The following is a 13,653-nucleotide window of genomic DNA, read 5'->3' on the forward strand; positions in this document are numbered from 1 at the left end:
TTCAAGAAACAAAGGTGATATTTTCCTGTCTATCATTTTTAAACCCTTCTCTATCTAATGAAGAGTTGAATTAATTGTATAGGCTTTAATGTATGAACTTCCTCCATTTTTAATATTATGGAGTGAGATTTTGATAAATGTTTGTGTTTCTCATTTGTTCCTTTTGCAAACTATTAGAACCCCTTTTTCAAGGGGTTTCAACAGCATACCAAGCAACCTCCTTCTCAATGCCAACTATAAGAAAATCCTTTTTTAGGAGTTTGAACAGCATACCAAGTAACCTATTTCTCAATGCCATTGAGACCTGAAAATATCAAGAGTAAAGTATGATCATAAAAGTAGAAAAATTCAAATCCAAGTGAGTTTTTAAGTTTAATTAAGATATCAACTATTGATAAAATAAATATAAATATGTATAGTAAAACTTTAACTTTAACTTTTAGAGTAGTAGAGTACTGAACATTCAAATGGATCTAATATATTTTTTAGCATGCCAATCTGTCATTATCCTTATTTGCTAATGTATAGAAGCATGATTTAGTTTTATAAATAAACCAAAAATGTATATTTTCAAATGGTTTAACTTCACACGTAAAGGAGAAAAAACTCACCAGACCACCAAGGCTATTTTCTTAGTCTACTGGCTGATTCACCCTCACTAGACCACCAAGGCTATTTGCTTAGTTCGAACCTATTTGGCCACTGAAAGCAGAACAAGAAAATCACTATTAACAGTCAAGAATGTTTGTTTCATGATGAAGAGGTAAGTCATGCAACAATGAAAAATGTTTTGCTTATTTGTTAGTAGTCAGTAGACTACCACTTAAATACCAAATTCAGTTTTTTATGCATTCAATGCAATGTATTTATTTTGACAAATTTACATTGTAGTAAAGAAATTGTATTTATACAATATAAAATTTGATACAACATAAAACAAACAAAAAAAAATTAAATTGCCATGTAGTAATCATTGCATCGATAATCAGAATAAAGTAATCTAGAGGCTTATATATATATATATATATATAGATCGAAGTCATTTAACAGAGGAACAAGTTCAATGTATATTCATACTAAAGGATGAACTTTTTGAAGATAATACTTAACAGAGTAAAGAACAATGAGAAAGTTGAAGGGGTCGGAGGCAAAAGAAAATAAACTGTTGAAGATAGAGGTACCATTCAATACCTGTTGTTCATGCTTTAAACTTCTTATAATGCAGGTCTTTTTCCATAATTTTGTGCTTTTCTTTCAATATGTGCCAATCATATTCAGAAAAAAAAATGTTAAGCCTTCAAAGTTAATGGGATTAAAAATTTCAAGTGGTATATAAACATTAATCAGTATATATACTTTGGAGGATAAATAGTATGGAAATATTAAAGCATGTTTTTTTTTTCTAATTCTATGATTTTCACAATTAATCTCATTAGTGTTTTAGCTAGACTCCTATAATTTTGGGCTAATAGGGTACTTATCTTTATCAGATCGTTCATATCCCTTTGAAATTGGTTTGTACTCTTCAAAATCTCTATGCATGCACACCTGGATTTTCTCTCTATATTTTTCTACAGTTATATTCCTCTCTTGATATTTAGTTATAGTTGGATCTGATATATAAACAAGTTAGTTAGGGTTTCTAGCTAATGAGGTAAAAGTGTAATTATATTTGGTAGAGTGTAAATTACCTAATACTGTAGAATCTATCATCCGTAGCCATAGAAGATGATATCTGTTAATCGAACAGTTTACTGCTAGAACGATATGGATATGTTCTGTGATGGCTTTGCGATGTTGAAATCAGGGAATTTCAAACATATTCTAAGTAGTTTTGGTGTTATGGAGCATGGATTGGGATTGAGATCTTGGCTTCCATGTCTGTAGAGGGAGATAGGGTTTTGGGCACCAGAGCGATCGACGGAAAAATGGGAGAAGGGAGTCGGATTGAATCTGGTGGTTTTGGTTTTTATATGGCGGGTGTTTGGGCTTCGGTTTTTGGCCACTTTGTAGGTTGTGTATATACAAATGAAACCCAATCTATTTACACGGAGAAAACTGAAGATTACATAAAAGAAAAATGAAAATTACGGTACCTTTGTAGTACGTATTCGTCTCACCAATTCCGTCATTGCGGTGTATGGATCGTCGATTTGAGTTTTCGGACAACCTTCGAAGGTTAGATTATTAGGAAGACGAGTATGAAAGGAGCTCCTTCATGTTTATTTTGGCGGCGATTTGGAGGGAGATGGCCGGATAATCGAAGCTTTGTTCATTGTGTTGGTCGGAGATGTAAGCGTCGCTTCCAGAAAGAAGAGAGAGAGAGAGAGAGAAGAGTGGTTTGGATGACTAGATGTCGGAAGTTGGATTTTGGTATGAGTTTTTATACGTAGGCCAAGATAATAAGATGGGTTGGGCTAAGCATTGTAAATGGAATTTGAGGCCTTTTGTGGATTTAACTTAACAGATTGAATGTCTATTGGGTTATCATTTTAATATATATATATATATATATATATATATATATATATATATATATAATACACACACACATTTATTTATTTATTTATTGTATGAATTTAATTTTTGTATGATATAAAAAATCCAATTTCTAATTTATTTCAATAAATTACATATACATGTATCATGTTGGAAAAATGTTTTTGTTTGGGTTTAACAAATGTAATAAACTTGATATTATTAATTTAAACTTAGGTATTTATATGTAGTCTTAACAAAATATAAAAAAAAAAAAGGGTTATTTTATATATGTATTTTTGGACTATTTTCACCTCTATGCTATTGTTGAGTGGTTTTCTTTGAAGTTTTTTTCAGTGTAGCAAACGAAGTTCGCAGTCTAAAATGGTGGGAGGGGGAAAGATTATTTTGGAAGGCGAGAGAAAGAAGAGAAATGAAATAAGTAAAATGGTTTGGGTTGAAACACGTTGGGGATTATTTATACTTTGGCTATAGATGGGTATTGGACTACTTACAAAGATTGCGTTGAAACAAGTATATTATTATTATTATTACTAGTATTTGCACCCGTGCGATGCACAGAATGGATTTGTTGTAATATATTAAAAATATATAAATCGATATATAATTATTTAAATTAGAACATCAAATATTATATAGTGCAATTAAAGATATGATTTGAATCGTTTATATATATATATATATATATATATATATATATATATATATATATATATATATATATATATATATATATATATATATATATATATATATATATTTTTTTTTTTTTTTTTTTTTTTTTTTGATGTTATCATTGCTTGAATTTGTGCAAATAATTACTCAAATTAATAACTAATGTCTAGATGTACGCATGCAGTCCTATAATTTTGAAAATTTTATTTATCATTGTTTAGTATTTTCATAATTAGACAAATGTGCTCGCCATTTTTTAATTAAAATGCAATTTTCTGACATTTTTTAGTCAATTATAGATCATTTTTTATTTGCAGTCAATTATTAATATTCATTTCCTTTTATATTTTCAGTCAATTAGTAATATTATATTCATTTTCAGTCAATTATTCTTTTTTTATTTCCAATCAATTAGTCAATTAGAATATATATGCAGTGATATTTTTACCTAATTTTCGTTCCATTTTAATTTGATGATGTAGAATATTATTAATGAAATATTTTCGTTTCATTTTTAATTTATCTTTACTATTTTTTAAAAATATTCTTTTTTATTTCCCATCAATTAGTCAATTAGAATATATATGCACTGATATTTTTACCTAATTTTCGTTCCATTTTAATTTGATGATGTAGAATATTATTAATGAAATATTTTCGTTTCATTTTTAATTTATCTTTACTATTTTTTAAAATATGTCTTTACTATTTGATGATGTAAAATATTATTATTGAAATATTTTCTTTCCATTTTTAATTTTCCGGATAAACACAGGGTTTTCACTGTCGGACACGGTGACTAATCCCCTCGCTAAATTGACTTTTAAAGATTTAAGGCTGCTCGAATATTATTAATGAAATATTTTCGTTTCATTTTTAATTTATCTTTACTATTTTTTAAAATATGTCTTTACTATTTGATGATGTAAAATATTATTATTGAAATATTTTCTTTCCATTTTTAATTTTCCGCGTAAACAAAGGGTTTTCACTGTCGGACACGGTGACTACTCCCCTCGCTAAATTGACTTAAAGATTTAAGGCTGCTCCATTCCCAAATCCAAGGATCGAACCCTTGACCTTTGGTTAAGGATAAATGAGTCCCTTATACTCAACCACACCCTCCAAGTTACTTGCCTACATTGATGGGAAAGCAATTATGTTTGTAAGAGGAGCATTGCTCCTGTTTTCAAACATTTTCAATGTGAGATCAAAATGATCCCACATCATTTACAAAGGGAGCCCGTGACTCCATTTTGTCTTCTTCTTATTTTTTTTTAAATTATAAATTTATTTTGTATATCATTTTGTTTGGATTATTATTATTATTATTATTATTATTATTATTATTATTATTATTATTATTATTATTATTATTATTATTATTATTATTATTATTATTATTATTATTATTTGATTATTGACAAATTCGCCATTTTAACAATATATCTTTAGTCAAAACACCAAAAATATTATTTAATAACTAAGTAATTTGCTCCAAACTACTAAAAACTAAAACAACACATACATTTTGGGTTAATCTTTCCTAACCCCACTAATAAATAATAAATAATAAATAAATAAAACTAAAATAATAAGACAAAGCTAAGGTTTCTTAAATAAGAACCTTTTGACTTCTCAATACTCGCGCACATTGATGTGCAAGTAATTATGTTTGTAAGAGGAGCACTCTTTTCAAACATTTTCAATGTGTGATAAAAATGATCCCATATCATTTACAAAAAGAGTCTGTGACTCCTCTTTGTTTTTTTTTTTTTTTTTTTTTTTTTTTTTTTAAATTAATTTTATTTTGAATATAATTTTGTTTGGATTATTATTATTATTATTATTATTATTATTATTATTATTATTATTATTGTTGTTGTTGTTGTTGTTGTTGTTGTTGTTATTGTTGTTGTTGTTGTTGTTATTTGATTATTTGGAGAATTCTCCAAAATTTTAAAAAATTCATCTTTTAACATTTTATATTTAATCAAAACATCAAAAATATTATTTAATAATTTAGCAATTTGCTCCAAACTGCTAAAAACTAAAACAACACATATACATTTTGGGTTAATCTTAGCCAAACCCCCTAATAATTTTTTTTTAAAAAAAAAAACTAAAATAAGAAGCCATTAAAATAAGGTTTCTTAAATAAGAGCCTTTTGAAACATTGAGCTTCAATAGGTTGAGAAAGTTTCTATGAACAGATACTACATGTAACACGGTGAATCGAATAGTTATGCTGTGGAACCGTGTCCACTTTGCAAGGTAGACACAGTTCTATGTTCATAATTACTGTACTACATGTTCATAATTATAAAGCTAAATATTCATAATCTTTGAACTTCATATTCATAATTATTGAACTCTATATTCACAACTACAAAACTCTATGTTCATAATTACTAAACTATATGTTCATAATTATAAAGCTATATATTCATAATTTTTAAACTTCATATTCACAATTATTGAATCTCTATATTCATAATTACATAATTATATGTTCATAATTATGTTCACAACACTATGTTCATAATTTTAGAACTATATATTCATAATTTTTGAACTATATATTCATAATTATGAGCAATTTTAGAATCGTGTCTACCTTGCTAGGTGGACACGATTCCACAGCATAATTTGACGTATCAATAGTACTCAAAAAAAATAAAATATTTGTCTTTGGACTTCTCAATACTTGTCCACATTGATGGACAAACAATTATATTTGTAAGAAGAGAATTGCTCATCTTATACAGAGGAACTCAAAAGCTCATTTTCCAAACATTTTCAATGTAGGAGAGCCCATGGCTCCTTTTTATCTTCTTATTATTTTTCTTTTAATTTTAATTTTATTTTGTATATCGTTTTGTTTGGATTATTATTATTATTATTATTATTATTATTATTATTATTATTATTATTATTATTATTATTATTGTTGTTGTTGTTGTTGTTGTTGTTGTTGTTGTTGTTGTAATAAATGTTTGTATATCATTTTGTTTGGATATATATTCATAATTTTTTAATTTCATATTCACAATTATTGAATCTCTATATTCATAATTACATAACTATATGTTTATAATTATGTTCACAACACTATGTTTATAATTATAGAACTATATATTTATAATTATGAACAATTTTTGAACGGTGTCTACTTTGCAAGGTGGACACGGTGCCACAACATAATTTGTCGGGTCAATAGTACTAAAAAAAAAAATAATAAAATAAAATAAAATAAAATAAAATAAAATCTTTGGACTTCTCAATACTTGCCCACATTGATGGGCAAGCAATTATACATTTGTAAGGTGAGCAATGATCCTCTTATATAGAGGAGCTCAAGAGCTCCTCTTTCCAAATATTTTTAATGTGGGATCAAAATGATCCCACATCATTTACAAAGGGGAGCCACCTTTGTCTTCTTTTTTTTTTTTTTTTTTTTTTTTTTTTTTTTTAATTTTAATTTTAATTTTTACATAGTTTTGTTTGAATTATTATTGTTGTTGTTATTATTATTATTTACGAATTAATAGATTTTATTTAATTTCCATTTGAGATTTACTTACCAAATAAGCTTTACTACAAAAGTTTGGACGGGAAAATGAATTAGGATGATTTTGTTTTTAATTATATATATATATATATATATATAGATTGATTCTATTTCATTTTTTAAGCAAAATCTTCCGTAAAGATTAATAGTAAAATAAAGCTAACTTATTAATAACCGATTCTATTACATTTTTTTACGCAGCATTTTTCTTAAAGATTAATAGTAAAGTAAGGCTAAATTATTAATAACCAATTGTATTCTATTTTTAATGCAAAATCTTTCCTAAAAGATTAATAGTAAAAATCTTAATGATTCTTTTTCTTATACTGCTTATTGATTCTTTTCCATTTGTCAGAGTGTAGAAAAGTTTCACATGGCTAACATTTCCTTCCATTCATTTCCATTTTTTCATATTATTATTAATTTCCTTCCCAATATTATTCTATATTGTTTTGGCGTACGACTTCCTTCCATTCATTTTTATTTTTTCATATTATTATTAATTGTTTAGGCGGGAACTTGTAAAGGAAGATATTGTTTTTATTAATTAATATAGAATATAGATACAGATTACCAATTAAAATTAAAGTTTTTATTATAATTGACCAATAATATTACTAATTATTATTTGAATATTTTGTAAAATAATAAGTAAAAATTATATTACGGATAGGAAAATATATGTACTTTAATTTAAATTTAAATTATTAATAATTAATTCTATTTTATTTTTTTAACAAAATCTTCCTTAAAGATTAATAGTAAAATAAAGCTAAATTATTAATAATCGATTCTATTACATTTTTTTACGCAGAATATTTCTTAAAGATTAATATAGTAAAATAAAGCTAAATTATTAATAACCGATTTTATTACATTTTTTACGCAGAATTTTTCTTAAAGGTTAATAGTAAAATAAGGTTAAATTATTAATAACCAATTCTATTCTATTTTTTATGCAAAATCTTCCATAAAAGTTTAATAGTAAAATATCTTAATGATTATTTTCCTTATACGGCTTATTGATTCTTTTCCATTTTTCAGAGTGTAGAAAACATTCACATGGCTAATATTTCCTTCCATTATTTTCTGTATTTCCATATTATTATTAATTTTCTCCCAATATTATTATTAATTGTTTGGGCGTACGGCTTCCTTCCATTCTTTTTCATTTTTTTCATATTATTATTAATTGTTTAGGCGGGAACTTATAAAGGAGGATTTGTTTTTATTAATTAATATAGATATAGAATATAAATATAGATTAATATAGAATATAGATTATCAATTAAAATTAGGTTTTTTTTTTAAATATTATATTTGAACAATAGTATTACCAATTATTATTATTATTATTATTATTATTATTATTATATTATTATTATTATTATTATTATTATTATTATTATTATTATTATTATTATTATTATTATTATTATTATTATTATTATTATTATTATTATTATTATTATTATTATTATTACTACTACTACTACTACTACTACTACGGAGTAATTATGGCAATCCCATAATTACACCAAAAAATAAATACACTTTTGACCTATACAATGAGGAATTGAGCATGGACTTCATAACTTTCAAAATCGACACCATGAGAATAAAACAACTTAACAAATCAGAACTTCAGAACCGATTACTTCAATAATCAATGCAAAGAACTAAGAAGAATATAATAATAGTCAATTGGTGTATTAAAGGCGATTCATGCTATATCTTGTCGTGTATATTACAACAGAAACACTTAACCACTCCACATTCTCCAATCACCCGTGAGTCACACATTTTATTTTGTGGCACTTTAAATTCTTGACCAATAACAATATAGCAAAAAAATGAAGAGAGAGATTAGATGAGTCAGCACTCAGCATCCCTTTAAACGGGCAGGAGTAGGCACCACTCAAAGCGAGATTCACATGAGGCTGCCTTTCATCAATGATAATGAAACTTCAATAGAAACAAAAAATCAATATATGAAATGGACTTGGAGTAACCGTAGAAATATTCAAAATAAATCATAATCTAGGCATATGATATGAATAGCTTTTCGCTAAAAAAAGTATTAAATTTGGACAATACAACCATGAAAAACGTATTGTATCTAATCCAATCAAACTACTTGGATGCTAAACCTACCGTTAATTTTGAAACGCGGCTAAACTGAATGATCAAGGCTGAAGACCTAGTGAGAAAAAAGGGATGCAATATAAAATGAAGACTTATAATTTTTGTAGTCATCAACTCATTGTATTTATAGGTGAAAAATATGAGAATCATAAATTTATAATTTTTTTTTTCAAAAAGAAAGTGTATTTATTTATTTAAGGTATTGCCCTAATCAATTCATTTTATTGATATTCCTAATGAATTCATTATATTAATATTCCTAATTAATCTTATTCCTAATTAATTCATAATATTGATATTACTAAATTTCCATTTTTTATTTGCTTACCAAATAAGCTTTATTAAGTATTTGACCAATAAAATATAAAATATTTAATTAATTTGACTACAAAAATTTGGGCGGGAAAATGAAATAGGAGGATTTTACTTTTATATATATATATAGATATAGATTATTGTTATAAACTTTTTAATTATTATTATTATTATTAATAATTATTATTATTATTATGTCAATATTCGTGTTATTAGTTCAATATGATAAATTTTCATTTGACTATATGGTTAAATTGATATTTCTTTTTACAATTTTAAAAAATGATGGAACATATAGTATAGAATTTAAGTCTCATAAGATTGTGAATGTTGAACAAAACTTAGGTATATAGATTTGATCATTTATTTGTGATGAACAACATATATTTTATAAGCATTATTGTGCATCGCAAGTGCGGAATACTAGAATTACTTTTAATAATGGTTAAATGTACGTAATAATTTCAAGGGTAAGTCATCCTACGAATTTAAAAGGGTTGATATGGGGAGATAATGTATAGTCTCTAAATACAACTAAAATATCGTATATAAATGAATTTTTAGTAATTTGTAAATCCCTAACAATTTGTTTTTTATTAATGTAATTCATTTATTTTTATTTTGTTTTTTTAATATTTGTATTTTTATATTATATTCAAATATTTTATTGACAATCTTAATGACCGTGAATCTTCAATAGTAATAATTCTAATCTAATTATTAGAATTAGGTTTATTTCCAATTTGGATATTATTATAGATAATAAATTATAGATAATAAATTTTATTCATGTTTCCTGAGATAGTCACATAATGAAGGAGGATGCTTACAAAGAAGCATTAGAATCAGAAGAATGGTTTATGAATGGTACTTTAGGATTTCTGGTTGATAACATATGAAGGGGTGGAAGTAGTGCGCTGCTGATGAAAAGAAAGAAGACGGGTGGAAGTAAGAAGGAATGGAGGATTAGGGTTTTCAGATTTTAGAATTTATATAGGTTGGGCGTTGGGTTTGGTTAGTTTGGGCCATAATTTTGTTGGGTTGTAGTTAAATAAAGTTTTGTAATAGGCTTCATTAAATGAGGCCTGATAATTTTGATCAAATATTATTATTATTATTATTATTATTATTATTATTATTATTATTATTGGTTTCATTCTTATTTTGGGCTGCAAATTCAATTGGGCTTGGCCAATTATTATTATTATTATTATTATTATTATTATTATTATTAAGAGTAATGCATTTGTATATTAATTTACGAATGTGGTAATTCTCTCAAATGTTATCTTATGTAATGAAAATAAATAAAAGCTAAGGTCAAAGCCTTTTTAATCTAAAATTATTTTTAAAGAAATCTGTCTTTGTATATGAATAATTCTATGTGACTCTATCTACAATTAGCAACCCTAAAATTGTTATTGCATGTCAAAATAGAGAGTACTCTTCTTTAACTAAAATGTGGTCCACAAATAAATTTTTAACAATTTATAAATTTAAGTATTAATATTTTGACTTTTCGTAAACTTTAAATCAAATATATTTTAATGATTTTTGTAATATATGAATTGAATATATGTTTATACTATGTTGTGTAATTTTTTTTTTACTAAGTACTTATATTAATAACCAAGAATGTGGATATATGTGCTCCCATAATATCATTACGCACCTTAAATATCAATTCTTATTTTAATTGTAAATTTTTATGGTCATATTTTTATTATAGCAAGTCAACAAAGATGTATAAAGTATTTAAGAAAAAAACAAACTTCATATTGACTTTTTATATATATAATGAGTTAATACCCAAAATCGTCTTCGACTATAGTGGTTTTTCTCAATTTTGTCCTAAACGACTTTGGTGACTTAACGTAGTCCCAGAGTTTTGTGTTTTTACTCAATTTCGTCCCAGACTTTTGTGTTTTTGTTCAATTTAGTCCCCCATTTGTTATTCCGTCCATTTGTTGTTAAATAAATAGACAATTCAGTAATTTTAACATTGGCATATCTTTATTCATAGACATGTGAAGTACGAAATCCCTCTTTTTTTACGAATTAATCCCAGAATCACTTCTAAAGCTGCGAATATAAAATTTGATTCGTAGGTTCGAGAGTAACTCTAGGTGTAATTCGTGTAAGAAAGAGAGATTTCTCACTTCGCAGGTTGAAAGTAAAGAGAGGTCAATATTGATATTATTGAATTGTCCCTTTATTTAACACTAATTTGACAGAATAACAAACGGAGGACTAAATTGAGCGAAACACAAAAGTCTGAGACTATATTAGGTCACCAAAGTCGTTTAGGACAAAATTGAGAAAAATCACTATAGTCGAGGACAATTTTGGGTATTAATTCTATATAAAATTTATTAACATTACTAATTTTTAATAATATAACATAACTATACTATTTTAAATATTTAATCCGTGCATCGCACGGGTAGAATACTAGTGTATAAATAATAGATCCTAATTTGTATTGGACAGGGACAGGGAGCCAATTTCTTGCCAACTTAACCGACCATTATATTGCTCTGCTATTTTTGTATATTGAAATTATTGTACTCGAATTGAATTCCTTGAATTACTTAAGCAAATATAGTGGAAGTAACCTCATAATTGAACGTCCGATGGGATTGAACATGGAGTATACACTAGTGTGGCATCAAATCTCATCCATTAACCTATTTTATATATATATATATATATATATATATATATATATATATATAGATTTTGAATCTGGTGCACACCCCCTAGTAAGTCGAGCCCGTGAGCACACTCCCTGATTGTTGATTTTGATTTTTTAACGCTTCAGATGGTGTTGTAATTAGACCCATTCCGATATACTATTGGGGGTAAGGCTGTAATTTCTAATATGCATTTATTTTCTTTCCGTTTAAAATTGATTCTTTTCATAATGCGTGTGGTTTATTTGGAGTCACGCACTCTCATCTCCTTGGAAGCATCGCGGCAGAGAAGAACTCTGGAACCAATCTTCATTCCTTCATCTCGTCACTGCAGCTCTTGTTTCTCCATGGCCGGCTCTTCGTCCAGGCGGTCGAAGCATCCGAAGGGTTCTTCGTCTGGTGCTGCTCAAGGTATTTTCTTCTCCTTTGCTTATTTCTTCTTAGTTTTAGGTGGGTTTTTGTTTTTAGGTTGGTGTGGCCAGGGGGAGTGTGTTTGTGGTTCGATGTAGTGTGGCGGGGGGAAATTAATTTCAAAAGCTCTTATAATCTTAACCGTTTATGGGAAATTAATCAATGGATATCATGAGAGCTCATGGACTCATGTATAATAGGGGGTGCACCGGATTCGAAGCCTAATATATATATATATATATATATATATATATATATATATATATATATATATATATATATATATATATATATATATATATATATATATAGGCGGGTTCAGGTGCGGCAGTGTCTTACGGTGCGGTTATTTCTTACGGTGCGGCAACACCAATAGTTCACCAAATATGCACCATCAACGTTAGGAAATACACCACACAAAACAGAGTAAACAGAGCACTACATCACCAAACACACACCATTAGGTGTGAGTAAAAAACACTATACACTGTTCGGAAATACACCATTGGGCGTGGTGAGTTATATGGTGTGTTTTTTTGAGTCTGTGGTGTATTTTGTTATGTTTTATTACATTTCATTGGGGTGTGTTTTTATTACACTGTTGGTGCATATTGTTAACACTGTTGGTGTATTCTGGAATTTGACCGCACCGCCGCACCGTAAGACCCCGCCGCATATGAGCGCTCTTCTATATATATATATATGTGTGTGTGTGTGTGTGTGTGTGTGTGTGTGTGTGTGTAGTTGCAGCTGATGTGTATGGTGCCTCAGGATGAGAACGAGTTGTCATCATCTATATGTCCTTAAATAATTTCAAAATATCTTATAATCTTAACCGTTTATGGAAAATTAATCAATGGATATCATGAGAGCTCATGGACTCATGTATAATAGGGGGTGCACCGGATTCGAAGCCTATATATATATATATATATAGAGAGTGTGTGTGTGTGTAGTTGCAGCTGATGTGTATGGTGCCTCAGGATGAGAACGAGTTGTCATCAATCCTGGTCTCAAACGTACATTTCGTTCAGATCAATATAATTAACAAAGTCATGGACCAACATAATTAATCTAATTGATCAATAAATAAATAAATAAATATATATATATATATATATATATATATATATATATATATATAGTGTGTGTGTGTGTAGTTGCAGCTGATGTGTATGGTGCCTCAGGATGAGAACGAGTTGTCATCAATCCTGGTCTCAAACGTACATTTCGTTCAGATCAATATAATTAACAAAGTCATGGACCAACATAATTAATCTAATTGATCAATAATATATATATATATATATATATATATATATATATATATATATATATATGTGC

At 27.0% G+C, this 13,653-nt stretch overlaps 1 long non-coding RNA gene across 2 annotated transcripts; it reads right to left on the reverse strand.

Moving 5' to 3' along the window:
- On the reverse strand, positions 1–2,334 carry LOC109183313. Of its 2 annotated transcripts, none has more exons than XR_002054516.1 (3): positions 2,121–2,334; positions 1,192–1,548; positions 1–234 (listed from the first exon to the last, which is right to left on the reverse strand). It is a non-coding gene; the product is annotated as an uncharacterized LOC109183313 (long non-coding RNA). The 2 variants fall into 2 exon arrangements; XR_002054515.1 differs by having other exon boundaries at positions 1,192–1,561.
- Positions 2,335–13,653: the final 11,319 nt, after the last annotated feature.

This window comes from Ipomoea nil, unplaced genomic scaffold, assembly GCF_001879475.1.
Source record: "Ipomoea nil cultivar Tokyo-kokei standard unplaced genomic scaffold, Asagao_1.1 scaffold1110, whole genome shotgun sequence".
Taxonomy (NCBI): Eukaryota; Viridiplantae; Streptophyta; class Magnoliopsida; order Solanales; family Convolvulaceae; genus Ipomoea; species Ipomoea nil.